This window comes from Indicator indicator, chromosome Z (genome assembly GCF_027791375.1).
Source record: "Indicator indicator isolate 239-I01 chromosome Z, UM_Iind_1.1, whole genome shotgun sequence".
Taxonomy (NCBI): Eukaryota; Metazoa; Chordata; class Aves; order Piciformes; family Indicatoridae; genus Indicator; species Indicator indicator.
In genome coordinates, this window is record NC_072053.1 from 11,139,213 (window position 1) to 11,159,209 (window position 19,997).

Here is a 19,997-nt window from a genome sequence, read left to right on the forward strand (position 1 = left end):
TGTGGATGAGTACTGAGTATCTCAAAAAATACAAATCCAAATATCTCTCTGGTTTCATGATTCAAGATGTGACCAGGCTTTTACTGACAAATATCTTTCTCTTGCCTCTGATCTCAACTTCCTTTGCTGCAACTTCTGTTCATAGCTTCTTGTGCTCTGAGAATAATCTGACTCCATCTTGTCTATCATTATGCATTAAGTAGGCAGATGAAAAAAATCAGATCCCCCCTTCACCTCTCTTCTCTGGGCTAAACAAGCGTATCTTCTTACCTTGTGTGCTGCATCTCCCTAATCAAGTGTAATGACAATGTCTGTCTGGAGAGCACAAATTGGACACAGAGCTCCAAGGGAAGGATCACTTCTTTTGACCTCTGGGCACCACTTTTGCTGATGCAACTCAGTGTGTGTCTGGCCATCTTCATTGCTAGGACATGCTGCTGACTTCTGAGCATTGTTCACCAGGACCACCAGGTCTTTTTCTACAAGGTGGCTTACTAGCCAAACACAGGTGGTTCTTCTGAGGTGGCATGAATGGGAAGTGCCAGGGTCTTGGCAGAGCTCAATGCTTAAGGAGCACACTGTCCCTGGAAATGCATGGTCTGGAGATCAGAGTGTGAGCTTGGCTGGTTTATGTTGCTGGCTACAGGAAGAAACAACCAAAGCTCAACCTTCTTGTTTCAAAGTGTGAAGCCTGTTAACAATGAGAGATGAGATGGGTGTCAGAGCAGTGGAGAGAGCCTGAAGCTTTTTTTTTTTTTTTTTTTTTGGGTCTCAGGACTGTTTTTGTTCAGAGGAGGTGTAACTTGTCTAGCTGCTGTGGTACCTGTCCTGCAAATATAAAAGGAAGATTTCTGTCTCCACTACTGCCCATCCATCACTTTTCACTAGTCTAGGAGCAGAAGGAAGAATAAAAGGAATAACAAGGAAATAAAGAAACATTGCAGCCAGAATGCTATCTTCACAATTCTATAAATTATGCCCTTCCTTTCCCTTCTAATCACCAGGCATATAAAATACGCTTGCAGCAGAATCATATTCTTCCCATTAAAGTTTCAGAGAAGAAATACAGGCCCCATCTGCCTGTTTAGCAAAGCAGGGCCATGCATGACTGTTTCTTTTTATTTTTCTTTTCTTTTTTTTTTTTTTTCCCTTCAAAATCTGCTTTATGTCAGGAATTAGGACTGGCCATTTATTTCATTTCTCATTTCAGCATGTTGTTCCACAGGCAATCTCTTCTTTGTTCTCATGTGGGGCTTTCTCCAATGCCTTCAAACTCAAATGCATCTCAACAGCAGAGGTGCAACCTGCCCTTGATGAAGGTCAAAAGAACAATGAAGGTCTTGTCAGACTTCAGCAGGGTTGCTAGAGGTGGATTTCTGCCTTGCAGTCACTGTGTGAACATTAAGAGTAATAATGAGATATTAATAAAATGTATTGTGGAGGTACCCACATGCTTCACTGCCATCCATCCCTGCTTGCCTCCAAGGATATTTGTGTTTATTTGGTATTTGTTTGGAGTCAGTATGGCCATGAGGTCTAGGGATGAGTTGTCTATATTGAGAAGGAGTAAGTGTGGCATCATGACCTGCCATACAGCAGCTGTCCCCGTGACTGTCCAGTGCCGGGCGGTGGCAGAGGAGGTTGTATTTGTGTGCATAGTCCCTTGGTGTGTAAAGCTGAATGTCAGAGTGGGTGTCTATACTCCCCTGGGGACATATCCCATCTCATATTGTGCATGTGAGTTGGGAAGCTTTTCAGTTTTTGGAAAGCACTGATGAATGTAAGAGGATGACAGCCTCCCCTTCTACTTCCACCTGTTAGGTCTTCACAGATTTATAGCATGGTTTCAGTTGGAAGGAACATTTAAAGGTGATCTAGTCCAACATCCCTGCAGTGAGCAGGGGTGTTGTCAACTAGATCACATTGCTTGGAGCCCTGTCCAACCAGACTGAAATGTTCCCAGGAATGGGACATCTACCACCTCTTCTGGACAACCTGTGCCAGTGTTTCACTGCCCTCATTGTAAAAGATTTCTTCCTAGTATCTAATTTGAATCCTCTCTCTTCTAGTTTTAAGTCATTGTCCCTTGTTCTATCACTACATGGCCTTGTAGGAAGTCCCTCTCCACCTTTTTGTGTGGGTCCACTTTAGGTATTGAAAGGCTATTCTAATGTCTCCCCAGAGCCTTCTCTTCTGCATGCTGAACAACTCCACTTTCTCAGCCTGTCCTCATAGTGGAGGTGTTCCAGCCCTCTGGTCATTTTTATGATCTTCTTGATACCCATTCTGTGGCTTATCATGGGTTACATACAGCACATGTGACATGGCTTGAATTATTATTTATGGTGCTGTGCCCTTAGAAATCCCTTCTATACAGCAGAAGGACATGTCACTCTTTTTTACCATAGAGCTTTGTTCTTATTCAGTGCCATTCAGAGGACCAGGGACCTATGACTGATTTTTCTTTGCCTGGAGATTTACACCCACATTCCTGCTGCCCTTAAAGTTGCCCTACTCCAGGTATAAATCATACTGCGCTCTATTAGATGCCTTTACACATTTCCAAGAAGTCACATGTGATAGGAGAAAGGATCCACTGCAAATTTTACAGTGGCTTTTGGAAGCTGAATGGTTCTGGAGGAATACAGCCACAGAGGGCTTTATTTTCCTTTCCTGATGAGTTCACCATAGAAGAGGCTTTTTTTGTTTTTCACCACCTTGGGCAAGAAGCTGTTTGGTTTGATATAGGTTCAAATTTTATTTTTAAGCAAAATTTGAGAAATGAGGGAAAGGAAACCACACTCTGTTCCTTAAAATAAATTGAAGAGAAGACAGGGCTAGAAAAATATTCTGTGATGCATGCACTTTGTGAGCCTGTACCTTGGCATAAACAGCATTGAAAAGCTCTGTGTGTTTAACTGGATTCTATCTTTTCCTCTGTATGGTGGTTTTTATAAGGGCCTGGTCAAGCTTTTGGGCTGAGGAAGTCCTATAGTCCAACTCTGTATAAAATGCCAGCAACTCACATTGCTGCAATATCATTTGGAAGAGGGAGTGGAAACAAAGCCCAGCGCGTGACCTACCTGAGCAAGCATTTTACTGAGGCTCAGGGGAAGGGAAAGGGGAAACGTTTGAGCATTTTTGCCACCCATCTCATTAAAACTCCTGTTTCTCCTGTCCTGGTGAGGAAGATGTCTCTCCTGGCTTTTTTAATTCTCCATGCTTTGCACCCTCTATGCGAAAGCCTACTTCTCTGGTCAGCTGTGAAGGAAGAATTCAAATCCCCACTTTCACCATTCACAAAGCCTGGAGCTACCAGGGCAAGGAGAGCAACCCTGCTTGTGGCCTCTCGCACCCACATCTGTGCTTCACTTCTGAGCACGCCCACAGCACTATTACCTTATAATTAAATCTCTTTTTTTCCAACTGGAAGGGTTCTGCTATAAACAAGGGTTTTCTCTAACCATAATTGCACTTGGTGGAGGGCAGACCTCTGCAATAACTTGGGGCTTTGTTCTGTGTGCAGGGAGCGAGTCCCTCTGCCTGTCCTCAGGTATGCCAACAATGTGAACATAACTCCTCTCGACCTGACATGAATCTCAGGGCAGGGTTTGCAAATAGAGGCAGTGGTCAAAATGGGGCTTATGTGCATTTATAAATATTTTGAAGTACCGACTTGAAAAAGGAAGGTCCCTGGCATGCTGCAGCACTGGTGTTTCACCAGACGCCGGAGCGAGGCTTTGAAGTGCAGCACTGGCAAGCTGCTGGGCTCCTGCCCATTCTTAAGAAGGGCTGAACAGAGATATAGAATAAAAAATATTTTTTTCTTTTAAAAAGGAAAATGTAAACAGTGTTCAAGTCTCCTTTTTTGGTGAGCATCTTCACAGCCAAACAGAGAAGAAATTAAAATGCTGCAAGGAGTATCATCCTAATGTGATGCATATATGATAATGTGGATTAGAAATGCCAGAGGTGGGAGGCCAGGCAGGTGGACACAGAGTTAGATGTTTCCAAATGTCTGCTTTTATTGTGGCCCCTTAACCAATGAGTTTTCCTGTCCTAGAGAGAATTCATTGTAATACATTTAACCAAAGACTGACATACTTGTGCTGTGAAAGGAGATGCAAAATACAGACAGCGAAATGACAGGGAAAGTGGGGTGAAATGCTGATGTTTTCCTACCCAGAACAAAAACTATGTCCTGAAATTACGTGAGTTATTCCACAATTCTCTTGGTCCTCTTCAGGATGTTTCCCAAGCACAGAAACTTAGAGCATCCTCCAGTGCTTTGCTCAGGAGATGGGTCAACCCTGCACTCTGGTGAGAGTACACAGAAGCAGCCTTCTGCTCTCCAGCATGCAGACACTTGGGATTACTCTTGTGTTAGATCATAGAATTCTAGAACAGTTTGTGTTGGAAGAAATCTTTAAAGGTCATTTAGTCTAACCCCCTTGCAGTGACCAGGGATATCTTCAACTATATCACACTGCTCAGTGCCCTGTCCAACATGACCAGGAAAGTTGCCAGGGATGGGACATCTACCACCTCTCTGGGAAGCCTGTTCCAGATATCTGAATTTCCTTCATTGTGTAAGATAGCAAGAGCAAAGCAGGTGCTCCACAAGATAGGCGAAGTTGAGAGCCAAAAGCTCCCTGGGTGTGGGTATGTCACACTACACTGTGAGGCTGATCTGTAACGTTCCACAGGTTTGCCTGGAAGTTGTAACACTTTAACTAGACTGACTTTGTTGTACTATTCGCCCTAAGCAGATGCCAGCAGAGTTGTACAGGTGTTGCCTTACCTATTCAGCTGTACCAATGGAAGATGATGCCTCTCTCCTGGAGGTTCCTGCCTCTATGACTGTGATGCTGGAACCATCGTCCAGGAACATCAGTCACATTCCCTTCACCCAGCTGAGAAACTTTATGGCTGTTTTTTTCCCATCAGAAATAGAGATTTTCATAAAAGCAATCTCAAAGGCCAAGCTGTGAAGAGTAGTTACCATGGCCTCATAATGGATAAGAAACTGGGGGTCATTTCTTATGCCTCTGGCACATCTTGGAACAGGAGAGAGCATCTTTCTTCAGTCTCTAAGTGTTGCATAGGGATAAATGTAGTCCTTTTTCTGAAAGGGAATAAGCCATTTTGGTAAAAGATGGTTTTGCAGTGTTTTAGCTGGCCCTGTTCTAGTTCTTGTCTCCATGCAGTTCTTTCTGTAAGGCACAAACTAGCTGCAGAATCCATGAAACCATCCTTGTGGTGCCATCAGCCCAGAAGTTCATTTGGGGATGGTGCAGTTTGGATCCATCTGCAAGACTGTCCTGCAGTCCACTGTAACATCCTCGTCCCATTTGCATTAGTGCAAATCCAGAACAGCATCGGTTAAATCCCTGAAGTCAATCCATAGTTACACCAGGATAAATAAGAATATACTTTACCCAGTAAAGCCAGGGTTAAAAAAAAAAAGGCATCAAATCCATCTGTTTAGTTCCAGGAAGGCCAAGTTATGACCTTATCCAGCACCCTGTAATCCAAAGACTCCTTTGGATATTGCCAGACGTGTGAGCAGCTTCCCTTGAAAATGTTTCCTTGTCCAGCCTTTGAGAACTTGTGCATGCATTGATGTTATGGTTATTGTATGTGTAATTTCACCTGACATGGTAATGACAGCACGGGGAGTTCAAAATGTAACAGTAAATACAGTTCTTGGGGCAGGGGGGCAGAATCCTAACCCATCATCCTGAATGCCTCTTCATGTCATGGGAGACATGCAGACAGACTCCAAACACCATCAGCATTTCTAAGTTCCAATTGGAAACTGCCTGGATTTCAGGATAGGCCAGAACAAACAGGCAAGACTGTCTCTCTTTACATGGAAGAGCTTTCTCCTCCTTTTCCCTTTCTTTCTTTTTTTTTTTTTTTAAGGATCACCCATCTAAAATCCCTATGAGGGGAGAGGATGAGGTTTTCTCCCTGCTTCCTTGGGCTGTTTTGGTCACCAGTGGTATGATACACCCCTGATCCTGCATTCACACCCAGTCAAGAACTGACTTCTGCCTCAAGCCCTGGTTATTTTTGAATGTTGTTGATTTGCAATGCTGTATTGAAGGGTCGTTTGCCAATTCCATTATAAGCCTCATTTACAACTCAGCTGTTTTAAATCGAATCAGACTATGAGTTGGCATGTGTGTGTAGTCAGCTGGGATGTAGGACTTGGATTGTGTGGAAGCCTGATCCTGCAAACCCCCTTCTTGCTGGCAGAAGCATTGTCTGAAAAAGGAATCCCATCGATTTTCAATTTAGTTTCAATTGTCATAATTTCAGATGAAACATCTTAAGTTGTAGATACTTTTCCTTTTTTCAGGTTATACCTTGAGGAGAGTTCCGATTTCTTTATGCTGTTGGTGCTCCACCAGCTTTGACTATATTTACCAAGCTGGGCATGGGTGGGCCCCACTGAATTGCAGAGATTGCTCAGGTGGGTGAGGCTTTGCAGGATCAGGGCTGAGATGACGACTCAGCTGCTGTTAGCTTTCTATCAGGCTGGGAGGCAAACCAGGGGCTTTGCTCATAGAAGCACTTGAGATACAAATGAGACCTGAATCTGACTGCTGTTCTTCAGTTAAATTGCTCTGTAACCTTAAAAGCTGGATTAAATGATCCCCTGAAGATAGGAAGTTACCTCTGGATATTCAGTGCTTGGGACACACTGTATGATTATGCTCATATATTACCTGTGGTCTTCAGAGAGCTCATTAGTTGGCTGGTTTACATACAAGAAGTCTAGATGAAAGTCTCATCCCCCTTCTGTGAGTGTCCTCTACCAAAGCCTGTAAGTATTTCCTCTTAGAAGGACCCACCTCAGGGGTTAGAGACGTGACACACCTCACTGTGGCTTCGGCGTGTTGGGGACATGTGGTTCAGAAAAGTGTTGACTGGCAGGAAAATTAGCATAGAATCACTGAATCGTAGAATGATTTGGGTTGAAAGGGACCTTTAAAGGTCATCTAGTCCCTGCAGTGAGCAGGGACATCTTCAATAGATCAGATTGCTCAGAGCCTCATCCCACCTGACCTGGAATGTTTCCAGGGATGGAGCATCCATGATGATTCTTGGGTCAGCAGAGGATGGAGAGATGCAACATTCACACCTCATGACTTTGCAGGCTGGATCGCCATTGCAGGACGGAACACTCTGCAGAGGCACCTCCATGAACTGATCTCTCCAAGAGCCACTTTATGTTCATGTCAGAGCTATTCTAGCCCAACTGTAGCAGGGGACTCGTGTGTGTGGTGCTCCAGGACTTAAATGGCAATTAAAAATGAATGAGGCAGCACAGGCTTTCATGAGAGCCAAGCAGCAAAATAATATTTTGGGTGGCTTAGTCCAGTCGGAGGTTCTGCTCTGCAAACCTAATGTCAACATGGTGCAAGCAGCTGAGGGCAGGGTAGGGGGTGAAATAATAGAGGGCTTGACCCAAAGCAAGATGAGTTTTTGAGATGTGCTAACTCCTGAGTTTGTCCTTGTGAAAGGTAGGATGAAGCTCCAGCCCACTGCCTTGGTGCAAGGCTAGAGATGCCTTGGGTCTGGCAGTGGGCATGTCTTGGCCAACACGTGGGTATGGAGGCTCCTTCTGGAGGGATGATACTGAGAGGCACAATGGAGGCCAGCAAAAAACTCCTCCAAACAGGGACATGTGTGACTGGGGATACCCAGTGATGCTGTGTTAGAGCTTGAGGAGGGTCTGAAGGAACAGGGAACCCTCTGAGGAAGGTGGAGCATGGCTGCTGCCAGCACCACCACTGAGCTGAGCTTCCAAACCCACCACTTCTGGAGCCTGCCTGTACCTGCTCCCAAGCCGATATTAATCCTGCTCAAACACTGCACCGCCTTCTCCTTGCATTGTTTTCTGTACCCCACACCCAGCACCAAAATAGCGATAACCCCCCCCTTCCCCACCCTCCTGCAGTGACTCAGGCTGGCGAGCAGGCACACATCTGCTTCTGATTTAACATGCTAACGCTCTGACCCTTTTATTTTTCCTCTCAAAGTCCTCCCTTTGGTGGCTTTCTCTCTGGGGGCAAAGGAAGAGGAGAGAAGGGAAGGGGGAGCTCTATCCTTCAGTGCCTGCTTTTTTGGGGGCACACAGAAAAATGATTTTATTTTATTATTTCATTCTATTCTGGCTAGTGACAGCCTTACCCAGATCCGCGTCCAAGTCCCTCGCAATCCTGTCCACTCTGGAGGGACGCCAGCCAAACCAGTTTTCCATGGTTAAGCTGGGCACATTTTTCCACCGTGGCTTTTTTTTTTTTTTTTTTTCTTCTCTGTCAGGAAGCAAACCCACCCAGTGTGTGCATGCTGTTCAATAGGAGCCTTTTAAATTTTTTCTTTCATTTTTTCTGGCTCCAAAGAAGAGCAGAACGAGAAGGACCAAAGGGGCCTGCCTCTTCTCCCAGAAGAGCTCAGAATGGGAGGAAATGGGGTTTTTTGCTATTTTAAGGCTGTGCTGGAAGGAGGTACCCACCGCTGATGGGCTCCTAGTGTTCTAATGTCATGTGCCCATAGGGATGTATCCTATATATATACATGTCTGTTTCCTGTATATTCTGTATTCCTGTATATGTATATCCTCCATACCAGAGTCTGGGCAGCTTGCACAAAAGGGAAGCTGGTGTTGGAGGAGAGCAGCTGCAAATCCATGGGCAGAAATGTCACCAACAATGTCACATACCTCATGGATCCTCATCCAAGTCATGTCAGAGATACAGAAGCGAACCACTTGACCTGATGTTTAGCCAGGCCAGTTGTGGTAGAGATTTCCTTCTTGCTCTCTCTTTTTTTTTTTTTTTATTCCTCATTTTGGCTTTTTTTCACAGAAGATGGCGTGGGTGGGGAGACATATCACTTAAGTGTAGTGAGTTTCCATGAGAGTGCAGTGGTTGCACCACGTAACTGGAAACTGTTCTGTTTCACTCACCATATTCCCCCCTCCCACAGGATTTCCACATGCACACAAACACACACATATGATGTGTATGTATGTTTGTGCATATAGATACATAAGAAGGGGAGGTATTAGTCCAGGATCATTTCCTGCACAAGGGACTTCATGTTTAAAAGTCCCTAAATGCCCAGGAGCACATTAAGGCTAATACAGAGAGTCATGTAGAGAAGGCCCCTGGGGATTTCCAAGGGAAAAAAATAAGGAGATTATATTGAGCACCTCCAGCCTTGCAGTATCTCCCAAAACTTCAGCAGAGAGAAGCAGAAGGAGCTGGTGCCCAGAGCACCATGCCCTTGTCATCTAGACCTTCAAGGAGCTGCAAGGTTGGGGGTGCAAGGCTACAAGGAAACGCTGTGGTCAGATGTGGCCACCCTATAAAGTCCTCTTCCATGGTACGTGACTAGACATTGTGGTTAACTAATTTAGCCCTGCTTTGTATGTAGATGTAGTCCTCAAAACACCATCTGGAGCCAGGCTGTGCCTTCAGTGTAGCTTCATTAATTGTTTATATTTATTTGACCATTTATCATTGGGATCCCTCTTTGCCAAAACCTGCTCAGCACATCAGATGGAACTTGTCATGCAGCAGGCAGATTTAATCAAACTGCCACCCAGAAGTGACCCCAGAGCTCTTGATTTTGGAGATTTCTATAAATTCTGAAACTGGGAAGTGTGCTGGATAATTTAAAAGAAGCCATAAAGAAGAAACCAAAGTGAAAACATGGTCCTTCAATTACAGGAGGCACTGAACTTGACTCTGGCTCTGCCAGAGCTCCTGTTTGCATTTATCTGGGACCCAAGAACTGGTTTCAAAGAAACAGAAGAGTCATGGACCTTGGTCCTGGTTGTATGATGGTACCTTCCTAGTGTTAGGCTTGCAGTGTGCAGAGCTGCTGGGTGGCAGGTCCCTACAGGCTCACCCAGAGGCTGGGTGTTGATCCACCAAAATTCATATCAGAGTCTGGGAGTTCATTATAAAATTAACTATGGCAAGAGACCCTGAGGTAGATCTAAGGGGCTGCTGGGGCATTTTGGAGACCTGGTGCCTGTCATGATGAAGGCTGAGGGAGAGAAAAAAGGAGTTCAACCTGTTCATTATCACATGGCAATGGAGGGGTCAGCTTAATCAACAAGCCCATAGAAAAACTGAGGCTGGGAAAAAATGACCTTATCTTAAATACCCCATGGACTGGGATTGATTCCTGCTGGCCATGGAGCAGCTGCAAATTCCCATTACAACCAGTAGCACCCGATTGTTCAGCTCACCGGTGAAGGATTTGATTCATAATTTGCAATTTACCAGATTGTATCTGTACATAAACAAAGTTGTTGAAGAACAAAGTGTCCCACGTAGGCTCTCAGTAGCTGGAGCTAACCTGCAGAGATAGATTTGTTGAGAGATGCATAATATTTGCTGTGGCGTAATACTATCCTTTAAAAGCTCCCAAGGATGGATTCACAAGGGGCACAGGAGACATCTGTGCCTCCACACCCCAATGAGTGAGTGACACCTGTAATCAGTATTTATCCTCTTAAAAAAATAGTCCTCATGATACTTCCCAAGTGATATTGAACCAAAGGAATACAGCAGCTCTCCAGGACTGATGTGCCCCAGATTTCCTTGGCTTGTTAAACCTCTGTATAAATTTTTGAAACTGGGAAGCATAGAAGTCATTAATATGAAGAAGGGGTTAAATCTATCATTGCTGGGATCATTTGACACTCTGGAGGTGGTTTTCCCAAACCTTTTATTATGATTTCCTGGTGGAATTTCAGGTGTAGATGGCTTTCTGGTGGCCTAATAATAGGAAACCAATAGTTCCAGCCTCCAACATTCAGTTTTATACAGCATGTGTAAATATATGTCACAGTATCACAGTATATCATAGAATCATAGAATCAGTCAGGGTTGGAAGGGACCACAAGGATCATCTAGTTCCAACCCCCCTGTCATGGGCAGGGACACCTCACTCTAGATCAGGCTGGCCAGAGCCTCATCCAGCCTGGCCTTAAACACCTCCAGGGATGGGGCCCCAACCAGCTCCCTGGACAACCCATTCCAGGCTCTCACCACTCTCATGGGGAAGAACTTCTTCCTCACGTCCAGCCTGAATCTCCCCACTTCCAGCTTTATTCCATTCCCCCTAGTCCTATCACTACCTGATAGCCTAAAAAGTCCCTCCCCAGCTTTCTTGTAGACCCCCTTCAGATACTGGAAGGCCACAAGAAGGTCACCTCGGAGCTTTCTCTTCTCCAGACTGAACAGCCCCAACTCTCTCAGTCTGTCCTCATAGGAGAGGTGCTCCAGCCCTCTGATCACCCTGGTGGCCCTTCTCTGGACACCTTCCAGCATGTCCAGATCCCTCTTGTAACAGGGGCTCCAGAACTGGACGCAGCACTCCAGGTGGGGTCTCACCAGAGCTGAGTAGAGGGGGAGAATCACCTCCCTTGACCTGCTGGCTGCACTTCTCTTGATGCAGCCCAGGCTCTGGTTGGCTTTCTGGGCTGCAAGTGCACATTGACAGCTCATGTTGAGCTTCTCGTCCACCAGCACCCCCAAGTCCCTCTCCTCAGGGCTGCTTTCCAGCCAGTCCCTGCCCAGCCTGTATTTGTGCTTGGGATTGCCTCGACCCAAATGCAGGACCTTGCCTTTGGTCTTGTTGAACCTCATGAGGTTGGCTTGTGCCCACCTCTCCAGCCTGTCAAGATCCCTCTGGATGGATCCCTTCCCTCCAGTGTGTCTGCTGCACCACACAGCTTGGTGTCATCAGCAAACTTGCTGAGGGTGCACTCAATGCCACTGTCTATGGCACGACAAAGATGTTGGACAAGACTGGTCCCAGGACTGATCCCTGAGGGACTCCACTTGTCACTGGCCTCCACTGGGACACGGAGCCATTGACAGCCACTCTTTGGGTGTGTCCATCCAGCCAGTTCTTTATCCATCTCGTGGTCCACCCATCAAACCCATGTGTCACCAGTTTGGAGACCAGGATGTGGTGCAGGACAGTGTGGAAGGCTTTGCTCAGGTCCAGGTAAATGACATCAGTTGGTTTCCCCTCATCTATTAATGTTTTGACCTTGTCATAGAAGGCCACCAGGTTTGTCAGGCAGGATTTGCCCTTGGCAAACCCATGCTGACTGTACCAAATCACCTCTTCACTACTGTTCTGTCTCAAAGCCTCTATCAGAGGCTGGAAGGGACCTGAAGAGGTCATCATGTCCAACCCCCCTGCCAAAGCAGGATCACTTAGGGTAGTCCGCACAGGAATGCATCCAGGTGGGTTTTGAAAGTCTCCAGAGGAGACTCCACAACCTCCTTGGGTAACCTGTTCCAGTGTTCTGTCACCCTCACTGTGAAGAAGTTTCTTCTCATGTTGAGGTGAAATCTTCTCTGTTCAAGTTTCAACCCCTTGTTCCTTGTCTTATCACTGTGAACCACCAAAAAGAGCCTGGCCCCCTCCGCTTGACACCCACCTCTCAGATATTTATAGACATTGATCAGATCCCCTCTCAGTCTTCTCTTCTCCAGACTAAACAGCCCCAGGGATCTCAGTCTCTCTTCATAGGGGTTCACATGTGAACTGTATGTGGTTCACATGGACTCAACTTGCCACCCAGATGTTCATGAATACCTGTTATGCCCAAGAATTTTGTTTAGAGATCAGTTTTAATATTGAAAAGTTCATCAGGTAATGGATAAATACCAAGATGATGGTCACCCTTGTAATCTCAATCCCTGAAGTATAACTGCTTTAGTTATGTTACCAAACCATGCTTCTGAGGCTATTCCTCCAGGCAGAAGCCATCTCATGCATTCATGGCTCTGTGGAGGCTGGCCAAAAAGGGTTGGGCTGTCCCTCCAAGGCTTCTTGGCCATCCTTCTCCTCTCAGCATCAGTGAGAGGTCTCCATCTGTGTCAGTGTTGCTGGGTCTCTGGATGGCCACCATAAGCAGCCTTGACCTCAGCATCGTATGGAGCACCTTCTTAAATGGTACTGAGTTGCTCCATTTATGGTTCTGCTACCTTGCCAGGAGTCACATGGGGTAATGCTACCTCTACAAGCTTCTAAGGGGCTTCATCCCCAGGCTTGCTTCCATAGGCAAGGTACCCTCGGTATGTCCTTCTACACAAAGAAACCTCTGCCCTTTTCTAGTTTGTCCAGATCTAAGCAAAATCCATTATTTTTTCTGAGGAGAGAGACTCGGGTTTGGGTAGATGAGTTTCTGGTATACCTCTTAAAATCCAAACACCCCCAACTTTCTCAACTTAACCCTATGCAAGACTGGTCCCAGGGGGAAGGCTGGTCTCAGCTATTAGGGACTGATGTGCCCAGCCCAGCAGTAAAACTCAGGTGCTATTGCTACCAAGCCAGTTCCCTCCCACAAGATCACCTTTGGGTCTGCAGTAAGACTCATGTTAAAAACCTGATTTCCTTGCGAGGGAGGCAGGGGTTGGTGTCAGAGCGTTTTCCTCATCGTTTTGAGCATCTCACAGGGAAGTGACTGAAAGACAAGGAGTGCACTCAGCCCCACCTTGCTGCCAGAGGGCAGAAACGCTAGGAACTGGGGTGGGTGGTTTAATAACGTGTTCTTCTGGAGACAAGATGTTCAGAGGTGTGCTTAAGGAAATATTTGCCTTTTTTGTGTCTTATACCTTCCCTTTTTTTATTTGCTTAAAAAAAAAAAAAAATCCCAAACACCTGCCTTTCAAATAGGCTTTGAGGGATCCCAACTTCATCTTGGTATGAAAGAAGAGTCTTCTTCCAAAATGGAGTCAAGTGCTTGGCCAAGGCAATGGTGTATCCCCATGGGGCCAGCTTCGGGTGGGGTGTCAGTGTGGGTGTCTCTGCTCAGGGACACTTGCACAAGGGACTTGCTTAACATCACAGAGTAAATGGTGGATGTGGGAACAGGGCCCCAGCACCCCTATTGCCCCAAAATAACAACACAATTGAGAAGTAAGAGATAATCAGTCATGGGCCAGTGTATCCCGTAGGAAGCAGCTGTAATATTTTGATATCTTAGGGTAATCTCACAGGCACATCTTAATTGCCTCATTACAATGACAGACAAATAAACCTGGGGAAAAAAAACCAACACATATATTTATGGCCTGATGCATGTAGCAGGCAGGCCTACATACACAGAACCATGGTGAGATGTAGAGGGAGAGCAGCCAGTCTGCCTACAGTGCTGCCTTTGCTCCTGCAGGCTGGAGCGAGGACTGGGAAAGAGGCACAGGTAGGAAAGCAGCAGAACCAAAGTGCCTGTCCCTCAGGGACAGGGAAGGAATTGGTGGTAGAGAGCAAACTGGGATGGGTAAGGCTGTTGAGACCTCCTGCTGACTTTCTCTGCATGTTAGGATGGTTGGGAATGCCCAACACTCCAAATCCAGATCCAGCCACCTCCCTCTCCTATGAAGAAAGGCTGAGACAGTTCAGAGCATTCATCCTGGAGAAGAGTATGCTCCAGGGAGGCCTCGCTGCAGCCTTTCAAAACTTTAAGGAGACCTATATAAAGATAAGGGCAATTTACTTTTTAGCAGGACCTGTTGTGACATGACAAGGGATGATGGCGTTAAACTAAAAGAGGGGAGATTTAGAATAGCTAGAAGGAAGAAATTTTTTACAGTGAGGGTGGTGAAACATAGGCATGGGTTGTCCATAGAGGTGGTAGATGCCCGAATGCCTGGCAATGTTCCACATCAGATTGGATGAGGCTCTGAGCAATGTGACCTAGTTGAAGATGTCCCTGCTCACTGCAGAGGAGTTGGACTAGATGACCTTTAAAGGCTCCTTCCAAACCAAACTATTCTATGATTCTATTGCTTTATTCTATGGAGCTCAGATCCATCTTGGGGTTCCATGCCTGCAAGCATGTGAGGGATGCTGTCTTCAGGTTAGCAGGATCTGGCTAGGGGGGAGGTGCTCAGCCCCAAGCTTTTCACCCCAAACCCTTCTCTGAAGGGGCTGAGTGAAAAGAGGAATTGGAGAGACACTTTGTTTTGCCTGGAAAAATGTTGTTTTGACACCAGTAGCAGGCACAGATCACGAGGAGCCTCGGGCTCCTTCCTCCACTGTGCTGAATGCAGAATGAGCACAGCACAGGGGAAGCAGCCACTTTGCACTCTCCAGCTTAGCCTGGGGCACGCCCATATCTTTGGGATGACACCACCAGGGAAAGCAAATACAGGCACACCAAAAAAGAAATGCCAGCACCTTCCCATGAGGAAAGTCGTAGCAAAGAGAAGGCCAAGCAACACGCATTTTAAGAAGAAATGTTCCAAGAATCTCTATACAAATACAAAAATACATAAATATAAATAAATAAAAATAATATATAAATAAATGATGTCTAAATATTAATATATTTAAATATAGATGTATTAAAGTACACACCTATTTAAATATTAAAATATGGAAATATTGAAATTCTGTATGTTATAGTCATGATGCTACATGCTAGCATACAATTAAAACCTAAGATGCCCATCTCCTTGCTAAGATTCAGATTGTCCCTGATGGAGGAGATAGGAAGGGGACATTAACCAGTCCTGCTGTAGCCCTGAACCAGGAGACAGACATAGCACCAGCCTGGGCTCTTTCTGGCAACCTTTATCTCCTCCAAGGACCCAGATTCACAGGACATTGTTGCTGGAAATGAGGAAGAAAATGGAAGAGGGAAGTGCTGATGAGAAGCACCCACAGGTCTCCTGGTTAGGGACTGGAGCAATAAAGAAACCCAGTGGTAGGATCCCATCCCACTTCAAGGTTGGCGCAGATTTCCCAGGTCCCCTCCAAGCTATAGCAGTCCTCCATTTCCACTCATAAGCAGTACTAGTCTACTTTATTTTCTATACCTATATCTCTGTAACATTTATTTGCTCTGGTGAGACCCCACCTGAGTACTGCATCCAGCTCCAGAGCCTGCAGCACAGGAATGGACCTGTTGGAGTGGGTCCAAAGGAGGCCACAAAAATGATCAGAGGGCTCTCACACCTCTGATGTGAGGAAAGGGTGAAAGGGGTGGGGTTGTTCAGCCTGGAGATGATAAGGCTTCAGAGGGACCTTGCTGCAGCTTTTCAGTACTTAAAGGGGTCCTATAAGAAAGATGGGTACAGACACAATTGATGGCTATAAACTCTTCAGAAGGGATAGTCAAGGAGGGAGGGGTGGTGGCATGGCCCTGTATATGTCAGTGAGAGGTTTGATTGTATTGAGCTTAATGATGGTAATGATAGAGTTAAGTGATCATCGATATGAATCAAGGGGAAGGCCAACCAAGCAGATATCTTGGTGTGAGTCTGTTATAGACCACCTAGCCATGATGAAGAGACAGATAATATATTCTTTAGGCATCTGGCAGAATGTGCTGGTTTGGGGCCAGACACAGACCCTCTCTTGCCCTGAAAGGGACAAAAGAATGAGACTCACACAAACGGATTGGAGAGTGATGGAAAGTTTAAATGGAAAAGCAATTGGTGAAGCTACAGAGAACTACAAACTACAAAGCATAGTGACAAAGAGTATCCCAAAGCGTACAGAACCCCTCACAGAATTCCCAAAGCTTCCCAATCCTTCCCTTCTTCCCACCTGAGGGTAAACCCAAACTCCCCAGGGCTCTTTCTTCCCCCTCCCGCTGCTAGGCAAGTCTCAGGCTGGCCAGGTCTGAGACTGCCCCCCCCTCCATTCTCCTCCTGGCATTAGGCCTAGACAGGCCTAAGAGGCCTTGAGGATACTCCCCCGGCATTACCCGATAAGAGAGGACATCTCCCGTGGGAGCAGAGAGGGAAGAAAGAGGAAGAGAATGACTTTGCAGATGGCCTTATAGGGTGCAGGACTTATGGGTAGAAATACGTCGTTTCCTGTGTCCACCCCTGTGGGTGGGCACCCAGGACACCAGAGGTGTATCTCATGCAGCAGTGGCAGGGGGCACCCAGCCTAAACTGCCACACAGAAGTCTTGCAATCTGTAGTCCTTTTTCTATTGGGGGACTTCAGCTTCCCTATTGTTTGCTGAAAAAACAACACAGCAGAGAGGGAAAGATCCAAGAGGTTCCTAGAGTGTGTAGAGGACAATTTCTTGACACAGCTGGTGATGGAGCCAGCTAGGGAAAGGACCTTGATGGATGTGCTGTTTGTGAAGAGAGAGGGACTTGTGGGTGATGTTCTCGGCACTGTTGAGGCTGCAGCTCCAAACACTGTGTTCAGTTTTGGGCCCCTCACTGCAAGAAGGACATGGAGGTGCTGGGGTGTGTCCATCCAGAGAAGGGCAACAAAAATGACAAAGGGTCCAGAGAACAAGTCTTGCAAGGAACAGCTGAGGGAACTGGGGTTGTTTAGTCTGGAGAAGGTTGCCCAGAGAGGTGGTAGATCCCTGGAAAATTCCAGATCAGTTGGATGGGACTCAGAGCAACCTGATCTAATTGACAATGTCGCTGCACTCAGGGCAGCTTGGACTAGATGATTTTTAAAGGTCCCTTCCAACCCAGATCATTCTGTGGTTCTATGATAACTTATTGAGTATACTTCATATTTTTACTTATCACAATCCTAAATGAGTGTTTTACCTCTGTGATAAAATATATTATATTATTGGTTTTCAGAAGCTATATTATAATGAAGGATGCTTGAAGTTAAAAGGAGAAACACCCCCAAAAAAAAAAAAAAAAAAAAAAGAAAGGGCTATTGAGCAGCAGAGTGCCCTGGGTAAGCTTGGGTTTGGTCATGGAGCACACATCACAGGTGGTTTATAATATCACTGCAGTCCCTGGCTTGCATCTGGGCTGTGCCACCCTTGTTCATGCAGACAGCGAGGTTAGACCTTAGTATCACAGCTGAGACTCCTGCCTGCATCTGCCTACACATCTCCATTGTGCTGGGCCAGCAGTTTCCTCCTTAAGCCAGTGAAGTACCATCCATACAAAAGATGGAAGAATTGTCACCCAAAAAGGGGACAAACCTCAGCTTCCCCTAATTCCCCTTTTGTCCTATCGAGCAGTTAAAGGGAAAATGGTCCTATATCCAATAGCATCCCAGGATCATTCTTTTCTAAATGGGACATTTCATGACCAAAAAAAAAAAAAAAAAAAAAAAAAGAACTAAAGAATTAGTTTTAAGCATGCCCATAAATGCCCATGTGCAAAATACATTTATTTTAGATGCCCTTCACCCTTTCACCCCTAGTCCAGGTTTATTTCAACAATGCTGTAATTTGCTATTATTACATTAGGTTTTTCTTTTTCACACCATGCAAGCTATTCAGTATTTTCATGTGTGTGCATGCATTGGTGACATTTGTCATCCTCAGATGCTATTTTTAGGCCTCTTATTCTTGAGGACCTCACCCTTGGCTTGGGGAGGGGAAGGGAGAACAGGAGGAGGGAGAGAAGGGAGGGGGAAGACAGAAAACATCAGCCTCAGCACACTTCCAGCCTCTGGCCATCAACCTCCCTGGGGGCATGGGAACCATAAGGTCATTTCTCAGGCTAGTTGAGCTCTGGAGCTGTCAAACCACCCTGCAAGTTAAAAAAATACAAATGTATGCAAATGAATGGGCTGCTTCTCTCACTCTCTTCCCCCTCCCTCCTCCATTTAAATGACATGAATCACCTTCTATTTTGCCAGCATTCTGTAAAGTTATCAGCTTGCCTAAGTGCTTGAATTAACAGAATCACGTCTCAAGAGGACCAGGATGGGGGAGAGAGGGGGGAAGAACACGGGAAGGAAAATAACTCCATTTCCACCAAGAGGAGCTGTACATCATTTTAATTTATAATAAGATAATCCCTGGTCTCCTAATTCCATTTTTTCCTGCCTTCTCCCAGCCGAATAAATAATCCACAAATCTGGGAGTATGTAGTTTAGCATCTGGAACAAATCTCCATAGAAACAATTGCTTTTCTGATCTTTTGCACTTAGGGTGATCTGGCAATAAAAGATCAAAACAGATTCATAGGAAGACATGTTCTTTCATGCAAGGAGCTCCTTTAATGCTAATGCTCCTTCCAAACAAAAACAAACATGTAGAAGATAAATACAGCAATAGAAATTTAATTGCTCATGATGTATTATTAAGGATACAAAGCCCTAACAAAGAAGTTGTGTTTTCCTCCCTGGCTCAGGGGTTATTTATTATCTTAAACTCCTTTTGAAGAACACATTGGACTTGCTTTCATTTATCATTGATTTCCAAGGAAGATTTGATAGAGAGATGGTCAGGCTGGTAGAGGAACATAGCTAGTTAACATGGTTAAGCACAGTACACTGTAATGAATCAATTTGTTTCAGACAACAGACATAATTAGCAGGGAGCTAATGGGCATACTGCAGCATGCAGGGCTGGAGCCTCATCCCTCTGCTGAAAATGCTGGTGGCTGGAGCTGAGGAGGGGCTTGGAGTGGTGTAATTTTCAGTTCCTCTCCCCATCTCTGGACATGGGGAGGTGGCTGGAGAAGGATTCCCATGGTGGGAGCTTCCCTCCAGCCTCTTCTAAGGCTTCCCTAGCTCAGGGACAGCTTGTCCGTCATCTCAGTGTTGCTCCCATCAGGCTGGTCGTCCATTATCCTTCCCTGAGGGGTGTTCTGTCTAGGTTTCATGGTCTTGCCACAGCCTTCACCTGCTGTCTCCCACACGGCAGCAGTTCAGCAGCCCTGATTAGGGTGTGGAGGAGATACCTGAGAAGTCTCATCTGGAGATTGACCCTGAGGAGTGAGGAAAAGGAAAATGGAGTTTCCATAGCAATGTTTGCTGCAGAGTCTGGTCTCCTCTGCAGCTCTCCAGCCTTCCCCATGGTCACTCCTTGATGGATTTCCCTCCATGAGACCAGGTTCTTTCCATTCCAAGTGCTAAAAGCAGGTGGTAGGGTGGGAGCCAGCAGCTAGCCCTGCACTATGAACCCTGCAGTTGGTGGGAAGAAGGCTTGGAGTCAGAATAGCCAGAAACTGAACACAGAAGGGCACTTAGGACATGCTGATGGGTCTGAGGAGA